The 18,939-nt window shown below is 42.4% G+C and overlaps 1 protein-coding gene across 1 annotated transcript in view; it reads left to right on the forward strand.

Annotated features, from left to right (window-relative positions):
- Positions 1-18,939, forward strand: part of LOC124594051 — a 120,962-nt gene that overhangs the window by 36,618 nt on the left and 65,405 nt on the right. The window lies entirely within an intron of this gene.

The following is an 18,939-nucleotide window of genomic DNA, read 5'->3' on the forward strand; positions in this document are numbered from 1 at the left end:
TAAAATCAGAGAGATCGAGCGCGCACAGAGGCTTTCCGGCAGTCGTTCTTCCCGCGAACCACACGCGACTTGAACAGGAATAGAAGGAGGTAATGACAGTGGCACATAATGTGCCCTCCGCCACACACAGTTGGGTGGTTTACGCAGTATAAATGTAGATATAAATGTAGATGTATAAGATTTTAGCTCCCTTACAATGAATCGAAAAGTCGAGAGAAATAGGTAAAACATCTGAAACGCGAGTGCAGTATACATTTTGTATTCTATGTCGTTGATTAGGGACACTGATTAGTCAATAAAGAGAACGTGCAGTGACTCGGTCAGAAAGCTTCACAACTCTCGTCAACGGTACGTCAGATTACGGTTTCAGAGAGCTTGTATTCCCACAAATCTTCATCACGTAAAAATTCTTAAAATGTACGCTGTAACACTAAAAATAAGTAGAACGATTCAACGGTCCCAATTCTAAGGAATACGCTGAGGAAAAGCCAATACTGAACTACCATTGGTTGGTTACTGAGTCATCATATTGGGATTACGTATGGGCAAAAATACATAAAATTATGTCGATATGAAAATACCTAAAATGTATGATGAAAAATATCCAGTAGTCGCATTTTTTAAAACTATTAATTCATCATTGATGTCAAGATTGTATGATCTCTTTACTAGATGTAAGCAGAAACCATGTGACCTATTGTCAAAGTAAGCTATGTGAAGGTTGTTTCGATTACTATGAGCATAGGACACACAGTTTTTGTTGGATTTGGTACGTAAACATGCCTTAAATGAGAGTTTAATGTACAGTGACTAATTGTAAATTTGCTTCTTTAAGTTACATAATTCTAACCCACAGACCCAAATATACTTTATTACGATGAATAAAATATTGCAACATGTGATATACACTGGATTGGGGCGTTCGGCTGGAGACATTAATTGATCATATGCTCGGAAAACAATTACGGAAAAAGGTGTCTAGTTGTACTGGATTTGAATCTGAGAAGGAGTTGGTCGTTAAGTCTCTCCTGATGACGCGAACTAACAATAGACGCGCGAACTACAGTCTGTAGCCCTTGTTTCAGTAGACACACTTTTTTTTGGGGGGGGGGGGGGGGGCGGGGGATATTGAAACTGAATTTTACTGAAGTTTTTCCCCATTCTCGGCCACCGAGACGTAGAGTTTCTCCTGAAGGATGAACCGTTGCAAGAACCTTTCCCTGTGTTATAGTTCTTCGCATTCTCTAGAGATTTCTTTCAGAGACAAGATCAGACAAGACTCCTTTCGATATGAGGTACCGATCAGCTGCACTATTGGACAAATAGTGGGCGGCATTAGCCGATCTGTTCATATTTCGTAGTGGCTAGTTGGGAATGTGGCAACGAAGTTCACGAGTAGCGATGCTAGCAAGACTGCAGATTTTATGTGCAGGTTTTGACGTGGGATGGCCTGAAATTAGAGGGTTGGATAGTTTAGTTCACTTTCGTGGCTTTCAAAGAACTTTGTCACACTAGAATCGTGTATTCTACAGCAGATTACCAAAACAGAAGTTCTCGCGCAAATCACTTACTTTTACGACTTAGTCACACGAATATAACATTGAACTGCTGTGTTGCGCCAATGCCTTTGGTTCACCAGTGTCAAAGTTGTTACATGGATGTGAAGGTACCTTTCTTTGGAACACAGTCCACAAACTAGGAGATCATCATATGAAATAAGAGGGCATGAATTAGCATCACTAATAGACGTCCAGCAAATTCTCTGATGTGAACGTGTAGAGATCAGTTAGCAATGGTAATAATAATCGGATGGACGCACGTGAAGAGTTTGTAGCCACACCGACCACAGACGAGGAATAACTGTAGATTGGGCAGTAAAGGTTTCCTGTTTCGTGCACATCGATTAGAGGTGCAGATTTTCGTTTTAGGATCATGTTTTTATTGTATAAATCTTCAGTAATTTACAATGTTAAACCACGGACCAACTGCACCACTCGCGAAGTGACGCTCCAAGTGGTCGGCCGCAGATACTGCCTCCGAAGATGGCGCTTGAAGTATTTAACTTCACTGTGAAGCGATTTCTCTTTTCTTTTTCATGATTAACCTTAGGGCTAAATTCTCCACAGCCCCATCAACAACGGAATGCTTAAATGTAGCTGTAGTTGTAAGTTGCAAATATTCTGCATATATAGATAGTAGTTTTGCCGCGTTGGTGTAAAAGATAGATTGCAACATTTTTATCAACAAATAAGTCATTAGTGTTGGACTACGAGCCTTCTTAAGTGAAGTATGGAAATGAATTGACCGTGTTCTATTTAAACAACCATTCTGGTAATGAACCGTTTTTATTTGGAATCGCCATGAGAATCCCAATCAGGGTGGCCAAACAGCGACCAGAATGTAGTTCCTTGTCTCTATTATAATGTTTTCAGATTTTTAAAGTGTACTTCTGGAATGCATTGTAGAAAGCAATTTTTTCCATCGAGACTGCGGGCACAGGTTGAATTTTGGGTTTCTTGTAAGCACCTGTTTCGAGAGGCAATATATTTTGTAAAGTGTTATGGTGTTCAAAATGTTTCAGCTATCTCTTAAACGCAGCGGTAAGGTACTTCAGTTTCTACTTTCATGTTTTGTAATTGAAAATTAAGATAGGAGATCCACATCGTCGATGTGAGCAACAATACAGGTATATGCATATGCGCCTCATTGTTTTGTATATGTCTTAACTGAGATCCTACCATACTGTCAGTGTTTTCCATATATAGCTTTCATCGTCGATTCTGCGGAGAACATCCTCGTTCCTTACGTTATCATTCGTCTGGAGTACCACATCTCAAATGCTTCGAGGCCGGCCGTTGTGGCCGTGCGGTTCTAAGCGCTTCAGTCTGGAACCGCGTGACCGCTCCGGTCGCAGGTTCGAATCCTGCCTCGGGCATGGATGTGTGTGATGTCCTTAGGTTAGTTAGGTTTAATTAGTTCTAAGTTCTGGGCGACTGATGACCTCAGACGTTAAGTCGCATAGTGCTCAGAGCCATTTGAACCAAGCCAAATGCTTCGAATCTCTTCTTTACCAGTTTTCCAACAGTCCCTGGTTGACTACCACACAATTCTGTGCTCCAGGTTTACATTCCCAGGAGTTTTTCTTTCTATGACTTCTTTTGGCCAGGAATACCCTTTCTACCAGTGCTAGTCGGCTCTTTATATTCTCCTTGCACCGTCCGTCATGGTTTATTTTTCTGCCTAGGTAGCAAAATTCCTTAACTTCATCTACTTTGTAACCACCAATCTTGATGTTTCTCGCTGTTCTCATTTCTACTTCTTCGATTTACTCTCAAGCCGTATTTTGTACTAATTAGACTGTTCATTTCATTCAGCAGTTCCTTCTAATTGTTCTTCACTTTCACTGAGGACAGCAATTTCGTCAGCGAATCTTATCATTTATATTCTTTCACCATGAGGTTTAATTCCATTCATGAACCTTTCTTTTATTTCCGTCATTCCTTCTTTGACATATAGCTTGTACAATATGGGAGCAAGAATACATCCCTATCTTACACCCCTTTTATTCCTTTCAATCTTCGTCTTCCAAGCTTATTATTCCCTCTTGGGTTTTTGTACATATTGTATATTACCCATTTTCTCCTACAGCTTACCCCTATTTTTCTCAAAATCTCGAATACCTTGCACCATTTTACGGTGTTGAACGGTTTCTCCAAGTCGACGAATCCCATGACCCTGTCTTGATTATTCTTTTGTCTTACTTCTATTACAAACTGCAACGTCGGAAATGCCTTTCTGGTGGTTCTACCTTTCCTAAAGCCAAACTGATCGTCATCTAACCTGTTCTCAATTTTCTTTTCCGTTCTTCTGTATATTATTCATGTCAGCAACTTTGATGCATAAGCTGTTAAGAAGATTGTGCAATAATTCTCTCAACTGTCGGCTCTTGCAATCTTCGGAATTGTCTAGCTCATGTCTCTCCGAAAGTCAGATGGAATATCGCCCGACTCAAATATTCTACACACCAACGTGAACAATCGTTTTGTTGCCACTTTCCTCAGTGATTGTAGAAATTCTGATGGAATGTTATCTATCACTTCAGCCCTATTTGATTTTAAGTCTTCCAAAGCTCTTCTAAACACGGACCTAATCTCTTCTATATCGAGTCCTGTTTCTTCTTCTATCACGTCATGAGATAAGTCCTCTCCGAGGCCTTCAATGTACTCTTCCCACCTATCCGCTCTCTCGTCTGCATTTAACATTGGAATTCCCGTTGCATTCTTAATGTTATCGACCTTGCTTTTAATTTCTCTTTTCTGTTTGCTGAGTCAGTCCTTCCGACCATAATTTTTTTTTCTATTTCTTCACATTTCTTTTGCAGCCATCCTGCCGCAGCTTCCAGGCGCTTCCTGTTTATTTCATTCCGTAGTGACTTGTATTTCTGTATTCCTTAATTCCCCCAAACATTTTTGCATTTTCGTCTTTCATCGATCAACTGAAATGTTTCTTCTGGGCGCTACAGTCTGGAACTGCACGACCACTACGGTCGCAGGTTCGAATCCTGCCTCGGGCATGGATGTGCGTGATGTCCTTAGGTTAGTTAGGTTTAAGTAGTTCTAAGTTCTAGGGGACTGATGACCTCAGATGTTAAGTCCCATAGTGCCCAGAGCCATTTGGACCATTTTTGGCCAAACGTGTTTGTGGTGTGGTTTCCTTAAACCGAACAAGAGGGTGGTACAAATATTGGACCCGGAAATGTAGTAAGGATCGAACCGGAGGGAAAAGCTGAGCAGTCTCGTCCGCTGTCATCTACGCTGTGAAAACAACTGACATTAACTGCATCTGGCGGGCCTCTTGAATTCGTGCACAACGGCCTGGTTGGCTAACTTCAGCGCTAAATAACTCGGAAACGGCGCTAAGCATCGAATTTCTTTCTTAAGAATTAATTCTTAGTACAACCTATCGTGCAACATCCTTACAAACTTTTCAGACTGTTTCTAACCACCAAGAACGTGTACTTGTTGATTCACTTACTCATCATCACCTAGCCCAAACTGCATAGGATAGAAACTTTAAAACTGGAGAGAGAGTTGATCCTACAATGCAGATAAATTTGAAGTAATGGTCTTTTCGAAATTCCGTTCTCGAGGGGGTGAACGACTGATAACTACTCCCTCCAGGGCCTCAACTGGCTGTATTTCTCTGATCGTCGAGACAGGATTCCAAGAAGTAGCATTTCTGTTGAATCGTTATAAATATCAGCGTCTTCCCACATCTCCTGTACCTCTCCTATAGATGGTAGCGACAGCTGGGACACCACACGTCAGCATGAAAGAGCCGTCGCGGCAGTGCGGATAACGGCACGCGGCCGGGCTTTATTTTAAAGCTGCGTGGGCAGGCCGAGTCTTGAGGGAATGGCAATCACCGTCGGAGCGGCGGCACCTGCCCCGCGCAGCGCGAGTAATCAATTCCGCGGCCGAGCCGAGGACGGCGGGTTGCCTACCGCCCGGCTCCTGCTGCCTGGGACCGGACCGCCTGCCCGTCATGCATAATGGATAGCGCGGCGCCTCGCGATAACGCAAACAACTGTAGCGCCAATCTGCGAACTTGTTGCTCGCCGCAAACTCCATCTGCCCACTGCCGGTCGCGGCTCAGTTAGCGTGCAAAGAAGGCCAATTCTGCGTAATGCGCTTACAGCCGGGACTGCGCTCTGCGGCAGAACTCTCATGCGGCCAGAGAGATAAAAGAATGCTGGATCGTGGATTACTTTAATCCGTACACAGGCATAAAATAACAGTTCCTCACTCGACGCTTTATTCAGAAACATCTGCAGACAGATTAAGCTCGTAAAGGAGGACGAGCAATGTGTGTTTACCGTAATCTTGCAAAGTGCAATCCGTTATTCTGCCCTTTCTTTTATTTACAGTTACTCGACTTGATTACTCACCACATTTAGTATTCCTCGAGATAATCAGGTTACATGTTCGGTAATCCCCAGATTTAGAAGGGATTTTGGATCAATATGCCGATATTTTAACTTGGTTTACGTAGCTATTGTATACCTTTCGTATACGAAGATCACGGCCAGTTTCGTGAGACACAATAGATTTGAATGATCATAAAATATCAGGTCAAGTGTGAACAACTTCAGTCCCCAATTTACTGAAAAATACTGAAACATTGACTGGATGCGAATTTTCCAACTCTATTTGACGGAATGTGAAGTAGTACAAGAAATGAATTGAAGGAAGATGTTGTGACAATAAGAGATCGTTCGTTGGTAGAAACAAATACTTCCATTATTTGTGTCTTCCTCAGGGTTCCATACTAGGGCCACTTCATTCCCTCATACACATAACGATTTTAACTGCAGCACCCAGTTTTCAAAGTTATTTTGTTTACTGATGGCAACGTTAAAATTGTTACAGGAGTCATATTCTGAAAGGTGCAAATCCACTAGTTTCTGCAGGTGCTGTATGTCAGTACCTGTGTAATTGCTACATACTCTACAATATATTGTTACTGCACGGGAACTTGTGTATTTTGAGTACCGTCATCTGTTGGTGTCATTAGAAGGAACTGTGGCAACTGATTTGTGCTAGAAGCGAGCCATGAAGGGCCTCTCTATCTCTCGCTCTCTCCCCTCGAACCGTCCTCGGAAGCTCCAACGGCACCGACCGACCGCGGTGTTATCCGCAGCTGTTAGGTGCCACTAGATACGGGTATGGTGGGGCATGTGCACAAGTGCTGAGTGAGGCCAACTGAGGAGCTACTTGTTCGAGAATTGGCGATTCCGGTCACGAAAACAGATAGCTGGAAGAGCGTTGTGCTCACCACGTGCCCCACCGTATCACACACGCTGAGCAAGGGCACAAGTGGTCTAAGCCGGCACTGTTGCTCAGCGTGTTCGGCCAGAATCTTAGCTGAGTTCTGTAATAAAAAAACTGACTTAACTGATCAACAATGAACTTGAACAAGCGTCATGGGACGTCTGCCCCGAACAACTCGAACGAATAATAACAGACAAAGTGATATTAACATAAAATGGGGGGGGGGGTAGTGTCTTTGAGTAGCAATCAACATGTCCTCGGTCACGGGTTCGAACCCCGACACTACTTAGATTTTCATTAATAGTCAGCAGTGGTGGCTGAAGACTTCCTGCAAAAGAAGTCACTCTCATTCAGCCAACGGCCTTGTCAAAGACGACGGGGGAACGGACGGAGGTTCAGTCCACTCTCTTGTCCTTTGGGTGGGAAACTGCCCCTAACGCGAAAGAATCAACAATGCTCAACGACGTGAGGATGCAGAAGACAATGGAAACCATTGCATTAAAGACACACAATGTGTATCCACAGGACATGTAACTGAATAAGTGTAATGATGATCTCTCCATTGGAAAAAGATTTCGAAACAATCCCCCAATTGGATCTCTGGGTGGGACTGCCAAGGGGGATGTGACCATGAGAAAGAGTTTGAATGACGTTCTACGAGTCGTGGTGTAGAAGGTCAGGAGCTTGAACGTGGTAGGGAAGCTAGAAAATCTGAAAAGGGAACTGTAAATGCTCAATCTAGATATAGTAGGGGCCAGTGAAGTGAAGTGGAAAGAAGACAAGGATTTCGGGTCAGATGAGCATAGAGTAATATCAACAGCAACATCAAATGGTATAACAGGAGTAGGATTCGTTATGAATAGGAAGGTAGGGCAGAGTGTGTGTTACTGTGAACAGTTGAGTGATAGGGTTCTTTCTACCAGAGACGAGAGCAAACCAGTACCGACAACGATAGTGCAGGTATACACGCCATGGTCGCAAGCTGAAGATGAAGAGATAGAGAAAGTATATGAGGATATTGAACGGGTAATAGAGTGCGTGAGGGGAGATGAAAATCCAATACTCATGGGGGATTTGAATGCAGTTGCAGGGGAAGGAGTAGAAAAGTTTGCAGGAGAATATCGGCTTGAGACAAGGAATGAGAGAGGAGAAGGACTAGTTGAGTTCTGTAATAAATTTCAGCTAGTAATAGCGAATACTCTGTTCTAGAATCACAAGAGGAGGAAATATACTGGGAAATGGCCGGGTGATACGAAAACATTTCAGTTAGATTACACCATTGTCAGGCAGAAATTCCGAAATAAAATACTTGATTGTAAGTCTTACCCAGGAGCAGATATACTTTCAGATCACATTGTAGTAGTGATGAAGAGTATGCTGAAGTTTAAGAGATTAGTCAGCAAAAATCAATAATCAAAGATGTGGGATACAGATGTACTAAGGACTGATGAGATACGCTCGAAGTTCTCTGAGGCTGTATATACAGCTATAAGGAATAGCTCAGTACGCAGTACAGTTGAAGAAGAATAGACATCTCTAAAAAGAGCAAAACAGAAGTTGGAAAGAAAAACCTTGATACAAAGAAGATTACTGCGAAGGAAACATGGGTAACAGAAGAAATACTTCAGTTAATCGATAAAAGATGGAAGTACAAAAATGTTCAGGGATATTCAGGAATACAGAAATACAAGTCGCTGAGAAATGAAATAAACAGGAAGTGCCGAGTAGCTAGGATGTAATGGCTGCATGAAAAATGTGAAGAAACTGAAAGAGAAATGATGGTCGGCAGGACTAATCAGCATGTGCGAAAGTCAAAACAACCTTCGGTGAAATTCAAACCAAGGGTGGTAATGTAATGAGCGCAACGAGAATTCCGCTGGTAAATGCAGGGGAGAGGGCGGATAAACGGAAGGAGAACACTACAGACCTCTATGAGGAGGAAGATGTGTCTCATGTGATAGAAGAAGAAACAGGAGTTGATTTAGAAGATATAGGGGATACAGTATTGGAATCAGAATTCAAGAGAGCTTTAGAGGACTTAAGATCAAATAAGGTGGGAGGGATAGATAGCATCCCAGGAGAATTTCTGAAATCATTAGGGGAAATGGCAACAAATGACTACTCACGTTGGTGTTTAGGATGTATGAGTCTGGCGACATACCATCTGGTTTTCGGAAAAATATCATCCACACAATTCCGAAGACTAAAGAACTGACAAGTGCAAGAATTATCGCACAATCTGCTTAACAGCTCATGCATCCAAGTTACTTACAAAAATAATATACAGAAGAACAGGATAGAAATTTGAAGATGACTTGGATGACGATTAGTTCGGCTCTGAGAACGGTAAAGATACCGGAGATACAAATATGAAGTCGCGGTTGATAATGGTAGAAAGACTAAAGAAAAATCAAGACACGGTCATAAAATTTGTCGACCTAGAAAAAGCATTCGACAATGTAAAATGGTGCATGATATTCGAAACTCTGAGAAAAATAGGGGTATGCTTTATGGAGGGACGGGTAATATATAACATGTACAAGAGCCAGGAAGGAACGACCAAGAATGAAGTGCTCGGATTGAAAAGGAGTGTGAGACATGGATGTAGTATTTAGCTCCTATTGTCCAACCTATACATCGCAGGAGCAGTGATGGAAATAAAAGAAAGGTTCAGGAGTGGAATTAAATTTCAAGGTGAAAGGATATCAGTAATACGATTCGCTGATGTCACTGTTATCCCAAGTGAAAATGAAGAAGAATTACATGATCTGTTGAATGTAATTAACAGTATAATGAGTACAGAATTTGGACTGAGAGTAAATCGAAGAAAAACGAAAGTCATGAGAAGTAGCAGAAATGAGAACAGCGAGAAACTTGACATTAGGATTGATGGTCACGAAGTAGATGACGTTAAGGAATTCTGCTACCTAGGCAGCAAAATAACCAGTGATGGGCGGAGAAATGAGGACATCACAAGCAGACTAGCTGTGGCAAATAAAGCATTCCTGGCCGAGAGAAGTCAACTAATATCAAACATAGACCTTAATTTGAGGAAGAAATGTGTGTGAATGTACGTCTGGAGTACCGCATTGTGTGTTAGTGAAACATGATTTGGGGGAAACCCGGAACAGAAGAGAATCGAAGCGTTTGAAATGTGGTGCTGCGGACAGATGTTGAAAATTAGGTGGATTTATATGGTAAGGAATGACGATGTTCTGCCCAGAATCGGAAAGGAAATAAATATGTGCGAAACACTGACATGGAGAAGGGACAAGATGATAGGACATCTGTAAAAACATCAGGGAATTTCAAAAAAATGGTTCAAATGGTTCTGAGCACTATGGGGCTTAACATCTATGGTCATCAGTCCCCTAGAACTTAGAACTACTTAAACCTAACTAACCTAAGGACAGCACACAACACCCAGCCATCAAGAGGCAGAGAAAATCCCTGACCCCGCCGGGAATCGAACCCGGGAACCCGGGCGTGGGAAGCGAGAACGCTACCGCACGACCACGAGATGCGGGCTCAGGGAATTTCTTCGATGGTACTAGAGTGAGGTGTAGAGTGCAAAAACTGTTGAGGAAGACAGACATTGGTATACGTTCAGGAAATAATTGAGGACATAGGTTGCAAATACTACTGTGACATGAAGAGGATGGCACAGGAGTGGAATTGGCGTCGGGCTGCATGAAACCAGTCAGAAGACTGATGAATAAAAAAATAAAAATAAATAAATAAATAAAAGTGGGGACTGGGCCCCGTTTGCCAACAGCGCTTCGCACATCCGGACAGTAGCTCATCCAAACTGAAGCCAAGCCCGACAGCCTGTACCTTCAGTGTTCTGACGGGAACCGGCTTTACCACTGCGGAAACATGAAGGCTGTAAATAGTTTTCATTCAGGAATATCGTTTTTTATCTCTGTGTGCTGCTTCTACTGGCTTTAAAACATCGATTGGCAGTTGCGCCTAGTTTAACATGATAACAGTTCGCTCCCGTAACAGGTTTCTTGCAGCACTTAAATACACACATCAAAAAAAGTTTTGCATCATCTCAGTTCCGAGAACTCCGAACCTGTACAGAAAATTGGAATAGAGATCAACATAAACATCATTTCCACCATTTTTATTGCTCATGAAAACCACACATTGCATGTTGTACCACCATACAGCGAGACCTTAAGAGGTGGTGATCCAGACTGCTTTACGCAATGGTACCTCTGATACCCAGTAGCACGTTCTCTTGCATTGATGCATGCCTGTATTCGACATGGCATACTATCCATAAGTTCATCAAGGCACTGTTGGTCCAGATTTTCTCACTCCTCAACGGTGATTCGGCGTAGATCCCTCAGAGTGGTTCGTGGGTCACGTCATCCATAAGCAGCCCATTTCAATCTATCTCCAGCATGTTCGACAGGGTTCATGTCTGGACAACGTGCTGGCCACTCTAGTTGAGCGATGTCGTTACCTGAAGGAATTCATTCAAAAGACTTGCACGATGCAGGAGGGAATTTTCGTCCATGAAGACGAATGCATCGCCAAAATGTTGTCGAAATGGTTGCACTATCGGTCGGAGGATGACATTCACGTATCGTACAGCCTTTATGGCGTCTTCTTTGGCCACCAGCGGCGAACGTTGACCCCACATAATAGCACCCCAAAACAGCGGGAAACCTCCACCTTCCTGCACTCGCTGGACAGTGTGTCTAAAGCGTTCAGCCTGACCGGGTTGCCTCCAAATACGTCTCCGACGATTGTCTGGTTGAAGGCATATGCGACACTCATCGGTGAAGAGAACGTGGTACCAATCCATGGTAGCGTTGCTGTCAGGGTTCCTCCGAGCCATAATCCGTAGGTAGCGGTCATCCACTGCAGTAGTAGCCCTTGGGCGGCCTGAGCGAGGCTTGTGACCGGCAGTTCCTGTCTCTCTGTATATCCTCCATATCCGAACAACATCTCCTTTGTTCACTCCGAGACGCCTGAACACATTCCTTCTGGAGAGCCCATCCTGGCGCAAAGTAACAATGCGGACACGATCGAACCGCGGTATTGACCGTCTAGGCATGGTTGAACTACAGAGAAAACGAGCTGTGTACCTCCTTCCTTGTGGAATGACTGGAACAGATCGGGTGTCGGACCCCCCTCCGTCTAATAGGAGCTGCTCATGCATGGTTGTTTACGTCGTTGAACGGGTTTAGTGACTTCTCTGAACAGTTCAAATGGTTCAAATGGCTCTGAGCACTATGGGACTTTACTGCTGAGGTCATCAGTCCCCTAGAACTTAGAACTACTTAAATCTAACTAACCTAAGGACAAAACACACATCCATGCCCGAGGCAGGATTCGAACCTGCGACCGTAGCAGCAGCGCGGTTCCAGACTGTAGCGCCTATAACCGCTCGGCCACTCCGGCCGGCTCTCTGAACAGTCAAAGGGACTGTGTCTGTGATACAATATCCACAGTCAACGTTTATCTTCAGGAGTTCTGGGAACTTTTTTTGTTGTGTGTATGAGATTTATTATTGAAAGCCGGAGTTGGACGCGGCCAGTGACCCTAAATTTATATTTAAAGCATTTCGAAAATTAACCTGATGTGTAATTTAACGATTGCAGTGCAGTGTGACGTAGTCATATGATTCGAGGGATGCAATAACAAATGTTTTGTAACAATAAGCTCCTTCGGTTGTTCTGTAGGCCTACTGTAAATGTAATCTGCTTTCACATTAAACTCGAATGTTTCTAGTAACAGTTAACGAGTGATAGCACTGTTGAAATTATCCTAGGATAGCGATTTATAGATCTGTTATCTAAGTGAATTCACAGTCAGTTCAAAATAATGCAATTGTTTTAAGTCACAGATTGGAAAATCGATGCAGCTAATATGGATGTGCCAAAGTACATGACGGACGAGGACACCAAAATATATACACTAATAACAACTTACACCTATTCATTCAGTCTAGTATCAGTTTCCTTTACACATTAGGTGTTGTGACTGACCGCTTATATCGTGCGGTGTAGCAAATCATGATGGAAAGTTACATAGACAGCTGAGAGGACAACCACAGTCTGGGCGAGGAAGAAAGAAGCAGCCGCCAATGAGTCCGTAAGGTCACTGGTGCAAATTGAAATTATGTGAAATGTTAAATCGAAAGTTCTCGTCTGACCTGTCCATGGCTTTTTAAAGCCCTCAGTGCCGAGCTAGGCTTGAAATATACAGAATTTCAAGGATTTGTTTGTAATTACTGTGAGTCAATGGGAGGATTGATGACGGAGCATTTAAAAGATTAATTGTGTTAAATACACGTGGTGGGTAATTGAGAGATCAGTGATATTCTAATGGATTGGTATGATGATTTGTGTCTTAGTGTAAGGCCAGATTTGAGTCAACAGTCGTTACAAAGACGGAGGAATATTTTATGAATCTTGCATTGTATTTAATCTGTGAATGTGCGTTTTTCTGAGAAAGTGGTGATTATCATTCAAAAATAGTAATACTCTCGTACACACTCGCCAGTTTCTGACCAGTCAGACAAAGTTCCTAAGCCGATAACTCATACTTAGTGTACCTAAGTTCCTACGGGCCAGTTGATCGACAGACTACATCAGCTTAAGTACAGTAAGCTCCTAAACGATGTGAGTTCCACCACAGCGTAAAACCAATATTATACTTTGATAATTGGATAATGGTCGATAGAGAGAATAAATGTAATATTTCAATTTTTGTGAAGTTTTGTGATGTTTCGTCAAAAAGAGTATAACTTTCATTCTTATTAACATGCCACACGGACACAACGACGCATTTCCAAAGTGACTAAAACAAGCACAAAAGTCAGTCTCCGATGATAACGAAGTTACTGGGACAGAGCGGAACAAATGGTGGCATTTCGCCGATTTCTCACATCCGAAGAGGATAAGATTTGTGTCCTTCTCGTGACCGTAAACACACAGCGAGGATAATATGAGACTATTACGATGCTTCTTAAAGCAAGCGCGACTGAAGCTCACGCATGAAACAGCGCATTTAAATCTCCAACATCGGCACTTCTCATGCTAGCGTCGCGAAAGCAGAAAAGGCACTGTACCTTTGAGCTAGGAGTCGTTATATCATTCTGAAATTATCTCTTATTCCTCGGCGCAGATCCAGTGACGTTGCAGATTTTCGATGAATAAATTATGATTTGCACTTTTATTATCGATATCCGCCTTCGAATCTGAGCCATGTGGACGACCTGTGACGGATTCCTGGCAGTGCCAGGGATTTTTTCTTGGTGGGAGGACATGAACATTGTGCCTGAGCCCCACCAGACCAACTGAACATTTATTTGAATGATATGTAGCAGCTCCAAGGTCTGGAAAGCTTACAAAGGGCGGGACGACGCTTCTCCGTACCGCATTCAAATGACGTCATTCGTCAGAGGATGACACAGTGTGCTGTGGGCGTCGTGTGAAACTCTGTGTATGACGGCACAGTTACTTTTATCTTTATTTTTGTAGTGTACTGCTCTCAACAGATCGTGAGATTATCATAAATTGTACAGCCTAAGAAATTTTAATATTTCCTCCACACAGAAGAATTTACCTACATTTTTCGGATAAGATATCTGAAAATAAAAAAATACTTCATGCACCATAACAGAAATGAAATTGTTAATTTCTGAGCCCTAATTGGCTCAAAATGGCTCTGAGAACTAAGGGGCTTAACTTCTGAGGTCATCAGTCCCCTAGAACTTAAACCTAACTAACCTAAGGACATCACACACATCCATGCCCGAGGCAGGATTCGAACCTGCGACCGTAGCGGTCGCGCGGTTCCGGACTCTAGCGCCTAGAACCGCTCGGCCACCACGGCCGGCTGAGCCCTAACTATCAGTACACTTTTATTGATTTTGGATACAGCTTAGAAAATCCTAAATGCTGGTTTGGGTGAACAGGATAAAAGGGTGGAATCGATTGACTGAGTACAGGGTGAATTTTGGACACTTTATTGTTTAGTAATAACTTGTGTCAATATCAGTCGACATAAAAGTGGAATTGTACTTGAACAACAGACCTGTCATAATAACTGAAATTAAGCCGATGACAGCAAAACATTTTAAACACTCTGGCTGTATAAAGTTCTTCAGCATTTAGTAACACAAGAAATTAGAACAAGTACTTCCAATTTTTAATCAGTTTCAGAAATTAAATATTTGTAAAAATACTCTGTAATTGAATTCCTTAAAAGACATCTGCTAATGTGTTTTAAAACATGATAAAATTTTAATTTCACTGTATTTTAGGGAGATATATCGTCATTTAAACAATTTACAAACCGATCGGCACCATGTGGACAACAGTAATTTCCCTGGCATATTCTGATGGATCCCAAGCATTCATTCTGTCATAACGGCTACTTTGACATATCAGTGTCAGTGTATACCACTCCATACAAATATAAGGAAATGCCGCAAACTACCTTGAATACCTCAGCATTAGAAACGGGAAACCATGGCTTCTTAGAGCAGCGAAACAGTGTATTAGTAGCATCTACAGGTCCAACAGGTTGGTTGTGCATCAACAACGTGCATTCATACAAACTTGTCGCTAGAGAACAACATTAGTATGCAGTGAGAAATGAATAAAACAGTATAAAATAATGAGACAACTGCCTATTAACGATGTACGTTGATGTAAAGTCACTCCCTATACAGGCTCTGAGCACTATGGGAGTTAACATCTATGGTAATCAGTCTCCTAGAACTTAGAACTACTTAAACCTAACTAACCTAAGGACATCAGACACATCCATGCCCGAGGCAGGGTTCGAACCTGCGACCGTAGCGGTCGCGCGGATCCAGACTGAAGCGCCTAGAACCGATCGGCCACCCCGGCCGGCGACAGATGGTAGTGTTGGGGAGCAGAGCTGCTGGACTGTACCCAGCATACCAAGTACTCATGCTCGCGCACCAAAAAAGAAACAATGTGTCTACTTTCCGTGGGCTCCGTTACTTGTCGACTGTTATTAACTTACTTGCTGGTAGTGCAGAAACTAAACCGTTTACCAAAGACTAACTTCAGTAGCAGACATAGTTTTGCCTTATGTGCGTAATATTGTTTTTGTAGTTGCTCGAAACAAAAATCACTGGTTATGGGACCCTCCTTCCCCTCCCGTCTCACCCTTGGGACCTGGCCCCTCCCAACTAGGCATGGCGGCTGTCGCAGAAACAACCGGTTTTTGGTTACATCGTTTCTTTTTTTTTTTTTCAAACCAGTTTAACCCGCGTGTTAAACATCCCAATATAACCGATGTTTTGGAGTTTATTCCTATTATTTTCCGTAATAAACGTAGAAACCGAGCAAAGATTGAAAAATTTTGACTCTCTCAGTTTAATGATACAGATGAAAATATTCAATCAAATGAGCAAGTAAAAGAAAATATAGTCTGCCCACAATTCACTGCTTTTTTCGAAAAGTGATAAGTGATTAAATACTGTCAAAAATCTCACCAGTATTTTCCTATTGATTTCAGTTTTACGAAACTGTGCTAAAAATCATGTTGTAATCGGGGATCGTACCACAGCTTGCGTATTACGAATAGTCAGAGATAAATCGTGAAAACTGAGATCGGAGATCTCTGTTTTTCGTGTTAATTTGTCCGTTTCCAAGGATAAGTAGGTGAAGACGTATTATGTAGACACAGGCAGCAGATCAGTTACTTTCTGTTTTTATCGTATGCTATGAATGTTGTTAAGTTATTAGTTTACTAAAATTACCATAATTTTATTCCTCTTCTACTATTTTATAGAAATGGCAGACAAATCCTTAATCTTTTAAAGCAAATGAATCATTGTATTTAAGTGCTACGTCACTTCTTAGAAATATTTCCAGACTAGCGTTGGTGCCGTTTTGCAATACAACGGATGTCTGGTGACGACATCGATAAATTGCCAGGGGGCGGGGGGCAAGTTTTGCACACTGCTCGTACATCCCCCCCCCCCTCCCCTACGTACCTCAAGCCACGATACACAACAGGGACATTACTGTCTTAGTGCTCTACCAATTCACGTCTTGTGTTTGTTGCTCATTTCCATCGGCACTGTTATTAAAATAGCACCTATCGCTTTTCCGGTTTTCATATTGCGAACTACAGTGAATATTAATATATATTTAAAAAACGAGAACTTGTAGCATTGCAGCTACGGCTAATTGATATTTCGTTTTTTTACCCTGTTATTAACGAAAAATGAGAGCAAAGAAGTGCCGAAACTTACCATAATTTGGAAATAAAATACTGATATCGGGTTTAACTGGCCAGCTTTTCCCATCCCTACTCCCAGCCTCTGCAGGCCTCGTCACCTGGCTATGCTGTGTGACTTTTTCCCACCGAACAGGTAGCGCAGTGAGTACGTGGAGCCCAAGAAACAGCTGCGATTGGCTGACGCCAGGCCACTACCTCGCGGCTCACTGAAACATCAATCACAAGGTCATTCTAATCCGAGTACAGTTGTAGACTGTTGCACTCCCAAAGTAATTTTGACCGGAGTATAGTCGTAGGATTCGCAATCTTGCTCCATCTTATTTTGCGCGGGATTAGCCGAGCGGTCTGAGGCGCTGCAGTCATGGACTGTGCGGCTGGTCCCGGCGGAGGTTCAAGTCCTCCCTCGGGCATAGGTGTGTGTGTTTGTCCTTAGGATAATTTAGGTTAAGTAGTGTGTATGCTTACGAACTGATGACCTTTGCTGTTAAGTCCCATAAGATTTCACACACATTTTTTTCCCATCTTATTTTATTTGAACACAGAAAGTCCAGAGTCGAATTGTACTGTGTAATGCACTCGAGTAACAGTATAATCTTTGCATTCTGCTCTAATGTTTGACGTAATTTACAAGTCTTCCACTTGGAAATGTCATATACAGACTATAATTCCCGAGAAGCTTAATCACAACACACTCATTCAGTATTGTGAACTTTATTACAACTCGATGCACTGTAGAACTCGTTTCCGTAGCTTTCTCATTCATTTAATAACGTGGAATTTATACCGACCTCTTCATAACAAAGATCGCAGCAGACTCCCCAACAGAGAACAATAGCAGCACTCGCACCCCCTGCCACCATCTATTCACTCTACGGTTCATTAATTAAAGGAAAAAAAATTCGATAGCGCGTTTGCACCTTGGTCTGAAACACTCTTTCTCATGCCATGTTCAGGAACGTTCGTTGAAATATTACTTCTATTTCCATACGTATTCTCGTAGGTCACGGAGGGCGCATTACATTTCATAAACGAAGCAAGATAACGAAACTAAGCTCCCCGCACATAATTTTATGTAAAGACGAAAGTACTCTGAGCTATTAGCAACGTTCAAGTACTATCAGTAGGACGCCCTGAGTATTAAATTCACAGCGGCAACACTAATATTCCTCAGATGCTGATGAACCTGTAGCCAAATGGTAACGAATGTCGAGAGAGAAAGCGAGGTGTTTTTATGTTCATGTGTCCTCAAACGCCCACGCATGACGTAGCACCAACAGAAGGATGTCGTTGTCGACTCATTTACACTCTCGTCACACTTCACCAGCCAAGATGGAACACTAGGAAGAATACTGGACAAAGTTCACTCTCCGTCCTCGCATCCACATTTTAAACTCCCGTTGACAGAGTAAATATTTAATACAAACGGTCATGGTTTTCGAAATATGTCCAGACGTGATTTCCTTCCCTGTCCTTGTCCAAGACAAGCTGACGTTCCGTCTATGCTGTTTTCAGCTCAATGGTAAATTTCCTTTGTTCTCACTAAGAGGACTAAAATGGACAGTAACGGTTTCCCTTTGAATTTGCGGGTGATTCGACAAAGAGCTTGGAAGATTAGTTGAACGGAATGCGTAGTATTTTGAAAAGAGGTTATAAGATGCTCATCAATAGAAGTAATAGCCGAGGTAAATCAGGTGACGCCGAGGGAGTTAGATTAGGAGACAAGAAACTAAAAACTTTAGACGATTAATTTTATCCATTTCTGTTGGCGTTACTTCCGTGACAGTATTACTTTCGTAAAATAAAGAACAGCTCCCTGTAGGCCAAGCCATGATTTCATTTCAATGCACAATGCATCTCGAGTCCTGAG

Source organism: Schistocerca americana, chromosome 2 (genome assembly GCF_021461395.2).
Source record: "Schistocerca americana isolate TAMUIC-IGC-003095 chromosome 2, iqSchAmer2.1, whole genome shotgun sequence".
In the NCBI taxonomy this organism is placed as follows: Eukaryota; Metazoa; Arthropoda; class Insecta; order Orthoptera; family Acrididae; genus Schistocerca; species Schistocerca americana.